The 18,867-nt window shown below is 45.5% G+C and overlaps 1 protein-coding gene and 1 pseudogene across 2 annotated transcripts in view; both read right to left on the bottom strand.

Moving 5' to 3' along the window:
* The window catches only part of LOC126175539 (glycogen-binding subunit 76A), a 469,828-nt gene that overhangs the window by 307,707 nt on the left and 143,254 nt on the right, over window positions 1-18,867 (bottom strand). Inside the window, exon 1 of one of the 2 annotated variants that reach the window (XM_049922374.1) lies at window positions 14,348-14,385. The exons of the other annotated variant lie outside the window; for it this stretch is intronic. The gene's annotated coding sequence lies outside the window, so the exon portion shown is untranslated. Of the gene's footprint in view, window positions 1-14,347; window positions 14,386-18,867 lie in introns of those variants that run through there. 2 annotated transcript variants of the gene reach the window in all.
* LOC126177646 (5S ribosomal RNA) lies at window positions 18,157-18,274 on the bottom strand (annotated as a pseudogene).

Raw genomic sequence — 18,867 nt, forward strand, 5'->3', positions numbered from 1 at the left:
CGTTTCCATGCAGTTCCTTATGGAGAGAGATGTGACAGGGATGGAACCTATGTTGACGGAGAACGCGTAGGACCCTTCCCTCATTAATGCCACTCTGTCGTGCTTTTGCGCGGCAGCTGCGGTGCTTATCAACTGCAACAGCAGCAAGAATATTAATTTCCTCCTCTTTGGTCGTCGCTTGTTTCCTTCTGATACGTTGTCTAGGTATTACAATACCAGTTCATGTAACTGGTTGAAGATCTTGGCCGGCCGGTGTGGCCTAGCTGTTCTAGGTGCTTCAGTCTGGAACCGCGCTGCTGCTACGGTCGCAGGTTCGAATCCTGCCTCGGGCATGGATGTTTGTGATGTCCTTAGGTTCGTTAGGTTTAATTAGTTCTACGTTCCAGGGGATTGATGACCTCAGAAGTTAAGTCCCATAGTGCTCAGAGACATTTGAACCATTTTTTGAAGACCTTGATAAATAAATAATTGTCGAGATGGTTGACGTTTATTGGGATATCTTGCCGCATACGCTGTACAAGAACGAACGACATTCTTCCTACTCTCTCCATATACTGTGAGCAAGTTGGCTTTTTCTCCGTTGGTAAATCTCATCATCCACTAACGACCTACTGCAGCAACCCTCGCACACTAACGGCATAGCAAGCCGCAGTGCACTCAACGAACACACTAGCACGCTGTAAGCAAACATAACAACATCGTACCTAGCAACAACGCAGTTGGAATGGCACAAACAAGTGTCGGTGTGGAAACTTTTCAAAATACGATATCTCGTAAGCGACTGGCACTAGAATCCTGCAACAAACACCACTGACATTCTAGTTTATCCTGTTCTTAGTCTGTTATTGTCAATAGCCAAGGCTTCATTTAAAATAGGTGTATGTTTGCAAAAGAGTAGACTTTATAACTATTATTACGATCTGTTTACTGGCTAGCAATACGAGCCCTTGACTAGCAGTCCATTCTGTGAAAACAGCACATCAATAGCATTTTCCATTTCCGTAAAATGTATGGTGCAAGTTTTAGGTGATTCACCCTGTATGTTGGTCCGTAGATGCGAATAGTGATCATGTTTGACTGGCAGGTTAAGCACAGAACTGCGGAGAAGAAAATCTTAATAAAGCGAAAATAGAAACTGTTATAGCGTAACAATGTGTCAACATTTACATCTATACTCCGCAAGCAACCTTATAGAGTATGGCGGAGGGTGCTTGTATACCGGTGTCACTTCCCCGATTTCCTGTCCCAGTCACCCATGGTTCAAGGGAGGAACGTCTGTGGGTCCGTGTCCACGCCTCTGTTATATTTGGACTATAATTTCCTAGTTTCACGAGCTTAATTTCGGTATTTTATGAACTAAAAAACCATTCCTACAGATGAAGAATTGTGTAAATACATGATGGCTACTGAGGTGTGTGCCGGCCACTGTGGCCCAGCGGTTCTAGCCACTTAAATCCGGAACCGCGCTGCTGCTTCGGTCGCAGGTTCGATTCCTGCCTCTGGCATGTATGTGTGTGATGCCCTTAGGTTAGTTAGGTTTAATTAGTTCTAAGTCTAGGGAACTGATGACCTCAGATGTTAAGTCCCATAGTGCTTAGATTCATTTGAATTTACGGATCCTTGACCGACCAACCCAATACCCGACCTCTCCCATAGGCAGCGTCTGGGATGCGATGAGAAGACGTCAACTTCTATACCAGCTCCAGCCAGCAGTGTTCATCAACTAACGCAGCATGTTTTTCAGGCTAGGCAATGACTTCCTCTAGAGGACGTTAGAAAGCTGTTTGCTTGCATTTCACAACGAATATGTAAGTGCATTCAGTCTATGGAGCCACGCCTCATAATGATGTTGATAATGGACATCAGTGACAACTCGCTATCTGATCAAAATTATCAGGACACTCTTATGTAATGCGGAATTGACCAATAGATGACACGGGAGGCGGGACCTGCCAGTAGAAAAGGACGTGGGGAGTGTCGTGTTATCAGTAGAGGAGCAGTGACCGTAGAATGGGTCGGTCAGGGAAGCACAGTGACATAGAACGTGGAGTGACTGGATGTCATCTGGGTAACAAATCCGTCGATACATATCAACCCTTCTGAAGCTTCCCAGGACGACTGTTGGTGGTGTGATTGTGTAGTCTTTCATAAGGCTGCCACACATATTTTCTCTTTTGCATATATCGAAAAATATTTATTTTCCAATTACAATTATACACACATCGAAAAAAGCTTTGCATCAGCTCGGTTCCGAGAGTTCCGGAACCTGTACAGAGAATTGGAACAGAGATCAACATAAACATCATTTCCGCCCTTTTTTTGTTCATGGAAATCACACATTGCATATTGCACCACCACACAGCGAGACCCTCAGAGGTGGTGTTCCATATTGCTGTATACACCGGTACCACTAATACCCAGTAGCATGTCCTCTTGCATTGATGCATGCCTGTATTCGTCGTGGCATACTATCCACAAGTTCATCAAGGCATTGTTGGTCCAGATTGTCCCACTCCTCAACGGCGATTCAGCGTAGATCCCTCAGAGTGGTTGGTGGGTCACGCCGTCCATAAACAGCCCGTTTCAATCTATCCGAGCTATGTGCGATAGGCTTCACGTCTGGAGAACATGCAAGTCACTCTAGACGAGCGATGTCGCTATCCTGAAGGAAGTCATTCACAAGATGTGCACGATGGGGGCGCCAATTGTCGTCCATGAAGACGGATGCCTCACCAATATGTTGCCGATATGGTTGGACTATCGGTCGGAGGATGGCATTCACGTATCGTACAAGCGCTACGGCATCTTCCATGACCACCAGCGGCGTACGTCGGCCTCACATAATGCCCTCCCCCCCCCCCCCCCCCCTCGCCCAAAAAAACAGCAGGGAACCTCCACCTTGCTGCATTCGCTGGACAGTACGTCTAAGACGTTCAGCCTGACCGGGTTGCCTCCAAACACGTCTCCGATGATTGTCTGGTTGAAGGCATACGCAAGACTCATCGGTGAAGAGAACGTGATGCCAATCCTAAGCGGTCTATTCGGCATGTTGTTGGGCCCATTTCTACTGCGTTGCATGGTGTCGTGGTTGCAAAGATGGACCTCGCCATGGAGTCGGGAGTGAAGTTGCGCATCATGCAGCCTGTAGCGCACAGTTTGAGTCGTAACACAACGTCCTGTGGCTACGCGAAAAGCATTATTCAACATGGTGGCGTTGCTGTCAGGGTTCCTCCGAGCCATAATCCGTAGATAGCGCTCATCCACTGCAGTAGTAGCCCTTGGGCGGTATGAGCGAGGCATGTCATCCACAGTTCCTATCTCTCTGTATCTCCTCCATGTCCGAACAACATCGCTTTGGTTCACTTCGAGACACCTGGACACTTTCCTTGTTGATAGCCCTTGTCGGCACAAAGTAACAACGCGGATGCGATCGAACCGCGGTATTGACCGTGTAGACATGGTTGAACTACAGACAACAAGAGCCGTGTACCTCCTTCCTGGTGGAATGACTGGAACTGATCGACTCTCGGACCCCCTCCGTCTAATAGGCGCTGCTCATGCATGGTTGTTTACATCTTTGGGCGGATTTTAGTGACATTTCTGAACAGAGGGACTGTGTCTGCGAAAAAATGTCCTCAGTCAAGGTCTATGTTCAGGAGTTCTGGGAACCGGAGTGGTGCAAAACATTTTTTGGTGTGTGTAGTAATATTCTCAGCTACAGCAAATGTTCAATAATAATTTGAAAATCTATATAAATTTCAACATCCTTACTTCTGTCTGTGACAAGTAAAGTGCATTGTTGAGCGCACCGAGACACTGTGTCATCTTATAGTGCTGCGGTCACGTGACTCGGTAAGGAAAGTGTACAACCGGATCTCAGACGAATAGGGAGTAATATCTAGTAAAGATACAGCCGAAAACGAATAAATAACTGATATAAGCGACTTTGAGAAAGGGCAACTTTTTATGGCCCTGCACGTGGGAACAAGTATCTTGGAAACGGCAAAGCTGGCCGACTGTTCGCGTGCTACTGACGTGAGCATCTTTGGAAAGTGGTTAGAGCTCGGTGAAACCATGGGCGGGTGACAAGGTGCTAGACTTCAATGCCTTGCCACAGAATGTGGAAGTTGGAGGTTTGCTCGCTCTGTAAAGCAGGAGAGGCGGCAATCTGTGGCAGATCTGACGACAAAGTGTAATGCTATGCATGAAATGCATTCGCAGCTGCGAATACTGACAGCGATCAGTTGTATAATGGAAGCACGACGATGAAAATTTGAGCCGGACCGGGACTCGAGCCTGGATTCCCCGCTTATCCGAGAGGTCGCCTTATCATTAGGCTAGGTGAACCAAGTCCACGGCCAGACCCAAACTTCCAAATGTCGTCAATCTCTACTCGTACATCCATTATATATATTCCAGTACAGGGGAGACATTTTAATTAAAATCGCTTGTCCGGTGTCGGTGGATAGATACGATATTATAGTGCCTGTGTTGTTCATAAATATTATGCAATGTTTCTTCAGACATGCATGCATGAGGTCCAGTATGAGCTATAATCATCGTATGGTAGCGAAACTTAGTAGATATGCTAATGCGTTAATGCGGTACCGATTTGCGCTGAAAAAATTAGTTCCAGTTTTGGCCACCAAGAGCAAATATGGCGCTGTACACTGTTTGTATGACAGTATGACATCCACGCTGTCATTTGACAAGCCATAAAGTTGATGAGCCGTATGGCTGTCGAGAGGAGAGATCGTGAAACTGTTTTATGTGAACAGCAGCAATTACAGTGCTGTATTGAGAGAGTATCGCTGTCTGAGGAGAGTCCCGATATCATTAAATAGTTTAAAGAAGATGGCGATGAAATTCGATATGGTTCAAATGGCTCTGAGTACTATGGGACTTAACATCTATGGTCATCAGTCCCCTAGAACTTAGAACTACTTAAACCTAACTAACCTAAGGACATCACACAACACCCAGTCATCACGAGGCAGAGAAAATCCTTGACCCCGCCGGGAATCGAACCCGGGAACCCGGGCGCGGGTAGCGAGAACGCTACCGCACGACCACGAGCTGCGGACATGAAATTCGAAAGCACACGTCAGCTTGGTGTGTCACCTCGAAGACAAAGGCGTCCCATGCCGGTGGAAGTTATTAACAAGGTTGCTGTTGCTGTAACTGACCACACAACACGTGCCCTGGGTAGTGCTAGTGCTCATGCAGGGTCACGAGAATGGTCCATCCAGTCGTCAACACTACGGAAAGTTTTGCGGTCTATTTTGTACTGCTACCCGTGCAAGAACCAAGCGGAGCAGCAACTGAAACCTTATGATCCGTAGCAACCGAACTTGCTCTTCAGTTTCTGGCACGGATCGAAATTGATGACATGTGGCCAGGCGGTATTCTATGAAGTGACAAGGTACATTTTACATTACAGGGTGCATAAAACACACAGAACAGCCGAATTTGGAGCACTGCTATACCCCATGTTGTGCACGAAGAGCGACTGCGATCGGCGTATGTGATTGCGTGGAGTGGATTCAAGCAACTTTATTTTCGGTCCGTTCTTCTTTGAAGAGAATACACGTAAAAGGCCAGTCAGGTTTACGGTGACTTCTGTACGTTATTTAGACCTCCTTGCACAGCATGCGATTCGTGCTTTGGAAGATGGCTGTTATGTGGAAACAACTGTTTTCATGCAAGATAGGCAACACCTCATGTCGTTCGCTTGCTGCAACCTTCCAAGAACGTGTTATCTCTGGAGCTTTTCCAGATGCATGGCCTGCAAGATCACGTGGTCTGAATCCACGGGACTTTTGGCTCTGGGGATATATAAAAGAACGCGTTTACCAAGGAAACGTTCCGTCTCTAGCTGATCTAAAGGCCAGCATACAGGAATATGTTGTTCGGATTCCGCCGGAACTGCTGTGACCAACTGTTGATGACGTCGTTTTACAGATGTAGCATATCGTCGACGACCCGGTGCTCATACTGAACAAATTGTGTAAACGGCGGTTAATAATAAAATCTACCTTTCTCACTTGTTTAACCTTTTTTGACCATGTCCCGTTCCTAATCCATTACACATGAAAACATTTTTATACATCTTTCTTGCATCCACAGCGCCAAATTTGCACCTAGTGGCCAAAACTGGAACTAATTTTATTTCAAGCGTAAATCGATTGCGCATTAGTGCTTTAGAATATTTACCAAGTTCCACTGCCATACCATAATTACAGCCCTCATTCGATCTCGCTGAGTATCTGCTCTTTAATTGCAACCATCCAGTACTTCCAGAAACCTACTAAGGACTTACCGAATGCATGCCACATAGGATATCGCTGCCGTGTTGCGTTCCAGAGGTGGACCCACACACTATTAGCAGGTGGTCAGAATGTTTTGGCTCGTCATTGCAAATTAGAACGCAGACTCTCGATGTCCATCGGGTCCCTTTCGTCAAATAACCGCCTCATGCGTTTCCTCACTGCCTCCTATAATAGCAGTGTAGGTAACTGGAATGAGCATCGAACTGGAAGCATCCAGTTTCCTCGCCTCAGCTTCACCCAGACAAATGGATACTGCCTGCGTTCTTTCCAGTTTGCCTCCGACTGCCCGTTGGCTCCTTCACTTGTACTAAATATAAGCGATTGGAGCGCACAATTCGAAACTCGGAATGTCTCATGGAATAACAGGATCCGCCCAGCAGCTCTATAGTAAAACCGCGGGTTTCCTTCAAGTTCTACGTTTGCTTACTTACAATGCAGACGATGAAAACATATGGAATACTTAACATTGCAAATTTGGTAAACCATCACTTCAAAATAAAAACCAACGCAACTACTGGTCAATTACACTACTGGCCGTTAAAATTGCTACACCAAGAAGAAACGCAAATGATGAACGGGTATTCATTGGAAAAATATATTATACTAGAACTGACATGTGATTACATTTTCTTGCAATTTGGGTGCATAGATCCTGAGGAATCAGTACCCAGAACAACCAACTCTGGCCGTAATAACGGCCTTGATACGCCTGGGCATTGAGTCAAACAGAGCTTGGATGGCGTGTACAGGTACAGCTGCCCATGCAGCTTCAACACGACACCACAGTTCATCAAGAGTAGTGACTGGCGTATTGTGACGAGCCAGTTGCTCGGCCACCATTAACCAGACGTTTTCAGTTGGTGAGAGATCTGGAGAATGTGATGGCCAGGGTAAGAGTCGAACATTTTCTGCATCCAGAAAGGCCCGTACAAGACCTGCAACATGAGGTCGTGCATTATCTTGCTGAAATGTAGGGTTTCGCAGGAATCGAATGAAGGGTAGAGCCACGGGTCGTAACACATCTGAAATGTAACGTCCACTGTTCAAAGTGCCGTCAATGCGAACAAGAGGTGACCGAGACTTGTAACCAATGGCACCCCATATCATCACGCCAGGTGACACGCCCACTATGGCGATGACGAATACACGCTTCCAATGAGCTTTCACCGCGATGTCGCCAAACACGGATGCCACCATCATGATGCTGTAGACAGAACCTGGATTCAGCCGAAAAAATAACGTTTTGCCATTCGTGCACCCAGGTTCGTCGTTGAGTACACCATCGCAGGCGCTCCTGTCTGTGATGCAGCGTCAAGGGTAACCGCAGTCATGGTCTCCGAGCTGATAGTCCATGCTGCTGCAAACGTCATCGAACTGTTCGTGCAGATGGCTGTTGTCTTGCAAACGTCCCCATCTGTTGACTCAGGGATCGAGACGTGGCGCCACGACCCGTTACAGCCATGCGGATAAGATGCCTGTCATCTCGATTGCTAGTAATACGAGGCCGTTGGGATCCAGCACGGCGTTCCGTATTACCCTCCTGAACCCACCGATTCCACATTCTGCTGACAGTCATCGGATCTCGACCAACGCGAGCAGCAATTTCGCGATACGATAAACCGCAGTCGCGATAGGCTACAATCCGACCTTTATCAAAGTCGGAAACGTGATGGTACGCATTTCTCCTCCTTACACGAGGCATCACAACAGCTTTTCACCAGGCAACGCCGACCAACTGCTATTTGTGTATGAGAAATCGGTTGGAAACTTTCCTCATGTCAGCACGTTGTAGGTGTCACCACCGGCGCCAACCTTGTTTGGATGCTCTGAGAAGCTAATCATTTGCATATCACAGCATCTTCTTCCCGTCGGTTACATTTCGCGTCTGTAGCACGTCATCTTCGTGGTGTAGCAATTTTAGTGGCCAGTAGTGTAATACTTACTGTAACATTATTTGAGACTGACGGGCAATTTATTCTACAGCTCAACGATTACATCATTGGGAGTCCTTAGGGTACACTTTCTCTATTCATGGTAATCGTGTTTCCAAGGCGTAATTGGACCGGGATGTGACGAGGATAACAGATCAAGAAAGATTTTTAAATATTCGTTATATTATTATCAACATTTTATGAAAAATCTCCGAAGGTAAAATAGTTGAAACACGGGGATTTGGGCTGAAACGGAGGCATAGCAACAGCCGTAGCATCCGCGACTGGGACCGACAGTGGGGGAAGTGATAGTGGTGGAGGACGTAACCTGCGTCACACATCGTAAGGTGGCTTGCAGGATATAGATGTCGAAGTAGATGCAGAACATCAAAACTAAGTGAAATGCAAAGGTCATGCACAACCAGCTGTAGCATTTCGCGCGAGGATTATGAATCTGGAGTCGTATTTTGCTTTTAGCCAGTTTGTATTAAAAGTCATCGACGTTTTCATATCGATGTTTTGATTACTTAATAGTGATAACAATATCCTTTTGTATGGTTTACTAGGTTAGAGGGTGTGGTATTTTGAACTCGTACGTCGACAGCAGATGTACACTAAAAAGCTGTTTAGAAATAGTAACTAGAGTCACGTTGTGTATTATTCTCGTAGCAGTTTTGACGGGGTTAGCTCATGAAATTTGTCCGTCATAAAATCTTTTATGTAACTGTGGATAAAAGGTGATTGTAACTGATAAAATATGTTTGCAACATAAACCGTATGCTGTCACATAAGTGAAATATTTGGTATTAAAGAAACCAGGAAATCACAAGCAATAATGTGCTGTTGTTACAAGCACAAGTTATGCGACACAAGATCCACCTTTTATTTAGCTAAATTTACGTGATTGAAACAAATTCAAATGGTTCAAATGGCTCTGAGCACTATGGAACTTAACATCTGAGGTCATCGGTCCCCTAGACTTAGAACTACTTAAACCTAACTAACCTAAGGACAGCACACCCATCTATGCTCGAGGCAGGATTCGAACCTGCAACCGTAGCAGCAGCGCGGTTCCAGATTGAAGCGTCTAGAACCGCTCGGCCACAAAGGCTGGCGACTGAAACAAATGATTTTTGTCATTAGTGATAGACTAGTTATCGGTCGTACGCTTTTATCGATATGTGAGTGTAGAAAACGGCGGAATTGTGAGAATCATATCACAAGAAGACTTGTGAGAAATGTATTCTGATTGACCTAGCAGAGGCCTGCCGTTCTGCTGCTTGGAGGCTACGCCACATGGCCACAGCCCGCTGGCCGGATGGCACACAGCGAAGTGCGTGTGAGGTTGCCTGATGATAGCTTTCGTAGGGCAACGGCGTTCTCCAGAATGGTTGGCGGAGGCGCCGTAGACCGGATGGGATTTTCTGGTCTGAACGATGATCGCCCTCGATTCCGGGAGTCCCGGCTGTGGCGAGTCAAGGACACAATCTGCTACTTCAGAGTCACAGTCTCGAAACATCTTTTTAGCTAAGTACTGACGTAGTGGTGGTGGTAGTTATGGTAGCACTAGAACCAATGTCGTGTTTCCACAGTCATAAAATACAAATATTAAAACCACACAAACTCAACATTTTTCTCTAGATTCTACAGTGACAATATCTTTGTTCGTTTGACAGAGAACTTCTTTCTTTCCATTCACGATGGATAATCCCTAAACAAAGCCAAGGTAGGGGAGAGGAAGCCAAGGAAAGGGAATGAACTACTGTTGTCAGTTGCATCGGGACTTTATACGGTATCCTTTATCTCCCCTCCACCTTCAATTTTCATAATATGTGTCACAGTTTCAGACACACCCGAAAGAACGGACACCATGCATTCATAAACCTGATTCGCCTCGACAAGCAATGAATCCACCACCATCAGTGAGGATGCGCAATTACGTCCAACCTCCTGCAGGAATATCGAAGTAGCTAACATGGAGGATATGGACGGTTTAATAAAACTGACTATGGTGAGATAAACGTACTAACCGATCTTGGATCATATGAAGTGATAAACCAAAGATCCACTGCTATATAACTATGCGAAAATGTTTAAATTTTAACGCTTATAAATACTTAATGTAATTACAACGGTAATTATGGACTTCTCAAAGAAGATAAGACAGTTAATTGTATTTTATTTATGAAATATATGTTCAAAAAATTGTCTTGCATAAATAGATCGATATGATAGTAAATTCTTTCCTACATGTTTCTAGAGGTAAATATTTGTTCTTTTATGCAGTTTGTTGTACGAGTTTGAAATACGAAGCTGGAGAACGAGTTGTGTGTGTTTTATTGATCTGTATTGTGAAGTGAAATGACTGAAAATAAATTTGTATTTCTGCAAAACGATCACCAGAATTCATATAATTATTAAAGCATCAACCCGATCGTCTTCTGGACAATTATAGGAAGATAAACCACAGAAAGGAAATGCACAACGAGCCATCAATACACAACAAAGAAGAGCAACAAAAAGATGAGTATTTTTATTATTAACAGAACTGGTTATTTAAATTCGAATATCCCTGTCACTCGCCGCAGGGTGTCACTATCTCAGCGTGGCAAGTGCTGTGAAAGTGTGATCGGCTCCCAAGTTACTAACATAATCCAAACATAAATAAACCAACTTTGAGCAACAAGATGGTAGGGCCGGTTAGAACGGGGACTGCAAATCGGTGGCCCTAGATCGGAGTGTGGATCGACTTATAGAGGTACAGAGATAGTCCGTGAAACTGCGATAAGCACTGCGTGCGTGTGGCGCAGTGGTTGACGCTACTGCCTAATAAGCAAAGGATCTGGGGTTCGAATCCTGGTCCGGGGCACGTTTCACTTGGCGCCCCTGATTCCACTTAAAGTTCCAATGCAGCTGACATCAATAGTCCTTTCCCTTTCCTCTTCTTTCTCTCCTCTCCACCTTCACCTTACATCACAGGTGCGTATTTCGCATGGCGTCTGTTCTTTCAGACTGGTCCGAAAGAACAGGCACCACGCATTCATATAACAGCCAGGTTTGACAAGAGCTAAATACTGAATGAAAACCAAATACGAGAACAATAAGCTCAAGGAACAACAAAAGGCAGACACCCAATAAGAAGAACAGAATGACTGACAATACCTCATGCAACGGTCTGTACTAGACTACATCACAGCTGTCTACCTGGCCCCATTGTTCCGAGCAGCATGACCCGCGTAACAAGCTGCCCACGCTCCTGGTGGCAGCCGTCAATTACAATCTGTAGTGCCTCTGAGATGTTGTTGATATTTCCCGTTGGCAAGTTTATTAAAGACCTGTACTTCTCCTTCACCTGTCTTAAGACCTTGACCGCTGCATACCCCATTATACACTACTGGCCATTAAAATTGCTACACCACGAAGATGACGTGCTACAGACGCGAAATTTAACCGACAGAAAGAAGATGCTGTGATATGCAAATGATTAGCTTTTCAGAGCATTCACACAAGGTTGGCGCCGGTGGCGACACCTACAACGTGCTGACATGAGGAAAGTTTCCAACAGATTTCTCATACACAAACAGCAGTTGACCGGCGTTGCCTGGTGAAACGTTGTTGTGATGCCTCGTGTAAGGAGAAGAAATGCGTACCATCACGTTACCGACTTTGATAAAGGTCGGATTGTAGCCTATAGCGATTGCGGTTTATCGTATCGAGACATTGCTGCTCGCGTTGGTCGAGATCCAATGACTGTTAGCAGAATACAGAATCGCTGGGTTCAGGAGGATAATACGGAACACCGTGCCAGATCCCAACGGCCTCGTATTACTAGCAGTCGATACGACAGGCATCTTATCCGCATGGCTGTAACGGATCGTGCAGCCACGTCTCGATCCGTGAGTCAACAGATGAGGACGTTTGCAAGACAACAACCATATGCACGAACAGTTCGACGACGTTTGCAGTAGCATGGACTATCAGCTCGGAGACCATGGCTGCGGTTACCCTTGACGCTGCATCACAGACAGGAGCGCCTGCGATGGTGTACTCGACGACGAACCTGGGTGCACGAATGGCAAAACGTTATTTTTTCGGCTGAATCCAGGTTCTGTTTACAGCATCATGATGGTCGCATCCGTGTTTGGCGTCATCGCGGTGAACGCACATTGAAAGCGTGTATTATTCGTCATCGCCATACTGGCGTATCACCCGGCGTGATGTTATGGGGTGCCATTGTTTACACGTCTCCGTCACCTCTTGTTCGCATTGACGGCACTTTGAACAGTGGCCGTTACATTTCAGATGTGTTAAGACCCGTGGCTCTAGCCTTCATTCGATCCCTGTGAAACCCTACATTTCAGCTGGATAATGCACTACCGCATGTTGCATCTACATCTACATCTACATCTACATGCATACTCCGCAAGCCACCTGACGGTGTGTGGCGGAGGGTACCCTGAGTACCTCTATCGGTTCTCCCTTCTATTCCAGTCTCGTATTGTTCGTGGAAAAAAGGATTGTCGGTATGCTTCCGTGTGGGCTCTAATCTCTCTGATTTTATCCTCATGGTCCCTTCGCGAAATATACGTAGGAGGGAGCAATATACTGCTTGACTCTTCGGTGAAGGTCCTGTACGGGCCTTCCTGTATACAGAAAATGTTCGACTCTTACCCTGGCCAGCACATTCTCCAGATCTCTCACCAACTGAAAACGTCTGGTTAATGGTGGCCGAGCAACTGGCTCGTCACAATACGCGAGTCACTACTTTTGATGAACTGTGGTATCGTGCTGAAGCTGCATGGGCAGCTGTACCTGTACTCGCCATCCAAGCTCTGACTCAATGTCCAGGCGTATCAAGGCCGTTATTACGGCCAGAGTTGGTTGTTCTGGGTACTGATTTGTCAGGATCTATGCACCCAAATTGCGTGAAAATGTAATCAGATGTCAGTTATAGTATAATATATTTGTCCAATGAATAGCCGTTTATCACCTGCATTTCTTCTTGGTGTAGCAATTTTAATGGCCAGTAGTGTATCATTGACCGACGCACAAATCCTGCCTAATGCTGCCTCAGCAGAATTTTTCGCTTCGGTGTTCAGAGCAGGGTGGTAAGACACTGGATTGTTATTTAGGAGGACGACAGTTCAAGTCCTCACCAAGCCTTCTAGATTTAGATTTTCCTTAATTTCCCTAAATTACTAAATAGCAAATGGTATGTTAATGGTAAAGTATGGTACTTTTCATAGGGCACGCTCGATTTCCTACCCCAGTCAGTACTCGTGCTCCGTTTCTAATAACATCGCCGTCGACGAGACCTTTCCCTTCTTTTTCCTGAGTTCAGGCAATGCACAACTCTGACTAGTCCTGGACACTTCAGTACTGGTAGCCAGACAGTGTCAGATGGGGTACACGGTAGTGCTGAGCACTTTCTGCCGGAGGTACACCCACTTTCAGTCGCGTGATAGCTGACAGGCAGCTATCTCTTTAAAATGACTGAAGCACAAACTATATCGTTTCAAGAAAATCTGCCAGCACCAATTCTAGAGCTCTAGAAATAGTTTGGTTTCCCGAAAGTAAAATTAAAAACTCGAACTGAAGTGACAGATTACATTACATTAGGCAAAACTGAACTAAGAAATTAAATGAAACACTTGCAGTTTATCACAAATTAAATTCATGTACTGGAAATTCAGAAAAATAATTATTAGGATTTATCAACTGAAGACATAACGAGTCCGCGATCATTTTGTTTTGAGCACTTTTATTTTCACAAGTCCTTCTTGATCACATAGATTTCTTTACACTTTATGGCCGGTTTCGGCTTATCGCCATCTTCAGTTAAACATGTTTGACATGACGATGATTTGTATCAGAATATTTTAACGATCTGAAGATGGCGATAAGCCGAAACCGGTCATAAAGTGTAAAGAAATCTATGTGATTAAGACGGACTTAAGAAAATAAAAATTATTAGAATGAAGATCAAAGCGAATATTTGTTCTCCTCATGCGTTTGAAGATAAAATGTTAGGAAATGTTGAATTACTCTCGCTGATATTTTGTAACGATAGAGAAAACTGAACTCCACCCGAACTGGCCATGAAGTCCCAACAGTACCGACCGGTCGCCGTGTCATCCTCAGCCCACAGGCGTCACTTGATGCGGATAAGGAGGGACACGTGGTCAGCACACCTTTCTCCCGGCCGTATGATAAAGGCACGTACGCACTCACGCACACACACACACACACACACACACACACACACACACACACACACACACACACACACACAGGTTGTCCCGGGACGATAAGAGAGAAATAATCATTCGAAGCAAAAACGTCTAGTAAACGTTTTCTCTAAAATGCATACCTTAAGATCTATAAGCACCTGTTCATCTTTGCCGCTGTGAAACACACCTCTTCTACTGCTCGTAGCTGGTAACGTATGCATTTTAGAGCCCATGTTTACTAGATTTTTTTTGCTTCGAATGATGGTTCCTGTCGAATCGCTTAACCACAGACATCCAGGGACATCCTGTATGTCTGGCTTCACTCGCTTACGTGTATTTTTTCCATAGCCTTGGAAAGAAATTGTAGCAAGAAGAAAGGTTCTGTATGACAAGGTGACACGGAGCAACAGAAGTGCTCTGAATAAACACTAATGAGCCAAACATCATGACCACTGTGTCTCACCAGACTCATCTGACGGCGCTGCAGCCGGCCGCTGTGGCAGAGCGGTTCTAGGCGCTTCAGTCCAGAACCCCGCGACTGCTCTGCAACGGTCGCAGGTTCGAATCCTACCTCGGGCACGGATGAGAGTGATGTGCTGAGGTTAGTTAGGTTTAAGTAGTTCTACGTTCTAGGGGACTGATAACCTCAGATGTTAATTCCCATATTGCTCAGAGCCATTTGAACCATTTGATGGCGCTGCGAGCACGTGACGCAGTAAGGCAAGTATATAAACACAACAGAGACGAATAGGAAATCATTTCAGCGACGATACGGGCAGAAAATGCATATATCTAGTGACATAAACGGCTTTGACAAAGGGAAAAATGCTTTGACCCAGTGACTGGGAACGAACATCTCGTAAAAGTCGAAGCTGGTAGGTTGTGTACGTCTTACTGTCGCTTGCATCTACCGGAAATGTCTGAAGAACTATGACACCAAGATGTCGGACGTCCATCCTCATCACAGAACGTCGAGGTCAGAGAATTGTCCGCTCTGTAAGGCAGGATTGCAGCAGTTTGTGACATATGATGATAGAGCACAATTCCTTCCTGGTGACCATTTCCTTTTCAATTTCTTCGCATTTCCTGCAGCTATTTCGCCATGACTTCCTGTCACTACTTATTTACTTCTCTCTTTAGTGCCTTACATTGCTGTATTCTGTAAGTAGTAAAGACAGAAATGCACATAGACAACCCGCAGGTCGCTTAAGGTGTACGCAAGAATGCCTTATTACTACAGTGTTCGCACAGGTAGTATGCGCAAACGTGTCGCGGGCTGCCTACAGCGCGATAATTGTAAAGCGCAAGCGGCGAACACAGCACTTCGGGTCGAGCTCCGTACCTCAGGCGCTGGACGACGCGGCACTGGGCCGGCTACTGCCATTGGAGGCAGCATATTTCAGATCAGAGCATCTCCAGAATTTTGTTAAACCTTCAACTTCTCGCCAAAACAGCACTGAAGCTGCAGTGTACTTCACCGGTTTCTCGCCCTGAGGATTCTCATGGGCAGTTTATACAAAAAAACGCCCATTTGTGATGATATTTGTAAACTGTGGTGTGCGTACTGTAAGACCTTCGGTACACACACCATCAGATTATTTGACTTGTCGTACTAACGAAGTAGGCGAGTGTCAGCAATATGTGTCGTGGTCTTATCGTGGCGTGTTTATCTTCTGCCGTTAGGTCAGACGATAGAAATGCCACTTGCACAGTTAGAGTAGCAGATTGACGGTGACCAACTTTAAACAAAGCTTGATTAATTTTCACACACATTTATTAAAATAGTAACAAGCATAAACCTTACGTAACTTGATTCTGGATGCTATTTAGAATTGCCGGCCGCGGTGGTCTCGCGGTTCTAGGCGCTCAGTCCGAAACCGCGTGACTGCTACGGTCGCAGGTTCGAATCCTGCCTCGGGCACGGATGTGTGTTATGTCCTTAGGTTAGTTAGGTTTAAGTAGTTCTAAGTTCTAGGGGACTGATGACCACAGATGTTAAGTCCCATAGTGCTCAGAGCCATTTGAACCTCTATTTAGAATTGACAATCTGAAGTTCCTTTGGTCTTGGTACGTTAATCTTATTCTCACATATCTCTGACACTTGACAAAGTGTCTATACATTTCTCTTCATGGCTATGTACAGGAATATGATAATCTTATTAGGCGCAGACTGAAACTTGATTATAGACTGGTACAGACAAATGCAGACTGGTACAGATTGGTGCAGACAAATGCAGACTAATGCAGACTAACTAATCGGAGGTCTGTACACTCGTTTTAATACCTCGCGCGTTCAGGTATCACTGCGTGATTGTGATCCGCGAAGAGAAAAGGTTCTACGTTAGCAGCAATCTCATTGGCTGCGTTACATATTAATATGCGGATCGGCGAAAGCAGAATTTGGTCCGTCTCTTAGGCAGCGCCATCTCGTAGTGCGGAGACAGACGAGCGCTGCGCCTGCGTTGTTGTGCTTAGCGGGGTGCGCTCTAGTGGGAAAGTTGTGTACGCGCAGACTACGCGGAACTATGTACACAACATAAACTAACGACCAGAAATGCTCTTGTGAGGCCACAGGAAACATTCTGTATACTTCATGCAGTGAAATCGTTCCCGACAGGCACAATATGCTCGGACTAGGCAGAAATCTCCTCCAACCCCCTCAGGCTGCCGACAGATGGGCTAATCCAGTTCCAGTCTTGTGAAAATCAGGCTAACAGTCTTTACTCAGATTCCCTCCTCGAAGAGCAGGTAGAAGGAGATCCTACTTGTATTAGATGCCTTAGTCCACCTTAGGTAACTCTGTTGTGTGACCATTTATTTGGTAGTTTGTTGCTGATCTTTATTTCTTATTCTCTATATTTACTACTAACTGCTTCTTATTCTTACTAGGAGGGTGTAATGTCGACCTTCGCATTCTCCCATTGTATTAAGGGAAACCTCCCTAAAATGTCAGTCAGGCTTACGTATTTTCTTTATTTTCTTTGTATGTTAAATGTGTTCACAATTCTGTCCTAAATCTGTTAATATTCTATCCGTCATCTATGTATCTTCCCCGTGGTGCTGCAGAAGCCATGCATTGTCGTTATTTCTATTTGCGTTTTGTCGAGAAGAAACTTGCTACATGCAATCCTTTATGACTGAGGCAGCTTAGCGCACTTACCGGCGGGGAAAATTAGTATAATGGCCTTGACCAATAGTTCTGTATTTAAAACTGCTTTATCTATCCTGTTTTGCCTAAATTTTGTTCAGTGGCGTCTGCTGCACTGCTATTAAATTACGTTCAATTACTCCCTGGATTGAGATGCAGATCGAATAATAATTCCTCCGATAACCAACTCTAAAGCTGCCCTCAACCCAACGGTTGGTTTTAACATCACAATGCTTTACTAGGCACGGTCCTACCGGCCGTACGTGTCCTTGCCTTTCTCCGACCGTTACTAAACTAAACTACACAAAACTCCTTCCGAACACTTCTCGGAAGACCCTAACGGTACTGACCGACCGCCGTGTCACCCTCAGCTTACACGCGTCACTGGATGCGGATATGGAGGGTCGTGAGGTCAGCACACCACTCTTCCGGCCGTTGTCAGTTTTCGTGACCGGAGCCGCTACATCCCAAGCAAGTAGCTCCTCAATTTGCTTCACAAGGGCTGAGTGCAGCCTGTTTGCCAACAGAGCTTGGCAGACCGGATGGTCACCCATCCAAGTGCTAACCAAGCCCCTCAGCGCTTAACTTCGGAGGTCTGACGGGAACCGGTGTTATCACTGCGGCAAGGCCGTTGGCTTCCTGTGGCCGTTAAACTGTATTCAATTACAGACTTAACTTGGACTCAGAACCACGCGGCAGCACGGCATTTATCACAGTAACAAGTCACTGCCATAGATGAGAGAGGTGGTACCCAACAGGAAAAATATTCCTATTACCGATTGGGGATTGAACCCACGCGCTTTTTGTTTGTAACCTGCCACATACTCACTGAGCACAAATCAGACCCATCGCCATGGGAAAGATACTTTGTTCCGAATATCAACGTATGTGTCATGCCGAACCGGAAATTTAATAAACTGTATATCATAGATTGAAACGATTAAAAATAGAAGAGTGGGACACAGTGCCTTTCGCAAAGATATCTACGCCGCGCGGGGTAGGGCGTCTTGTCACGGTTCGTTCGGCTCCCCCCGTCGGAGGTTCGAGTCCTGCCTCGGGCATGGGTGTGTGTGTGTGTGTGTGTGTGTGTGTGTGTGTGTGTGTGTGTTGTCTTAGCTTAAGTTAGTTTAAGTAGTGTGTAACCTAGCTTAGGGACCGATGACCTCGGCAGTTTGGTCCCATAAGACGTTACCACAAATTTCCAAATTTCCAAAGAAATCTATAGTGAT

This window comes from Schistocerca cancellata, chromosome 3, assembly GCF_023864275.1.
Source record: "Schistocerca cancellata isolate TAMUIC-IGC-003103 chromosome 3, iqSchCanc2.1, whole genome shotgun sequence".
In the NCBI taxonomy this organism is placed as follows: domain Eukaryota; kingdom Metazoa; phylum Arthropoda; class Insecta; order Orthoptera; family Acrididae; genus Schistocerca; species Schistocerca cancellata.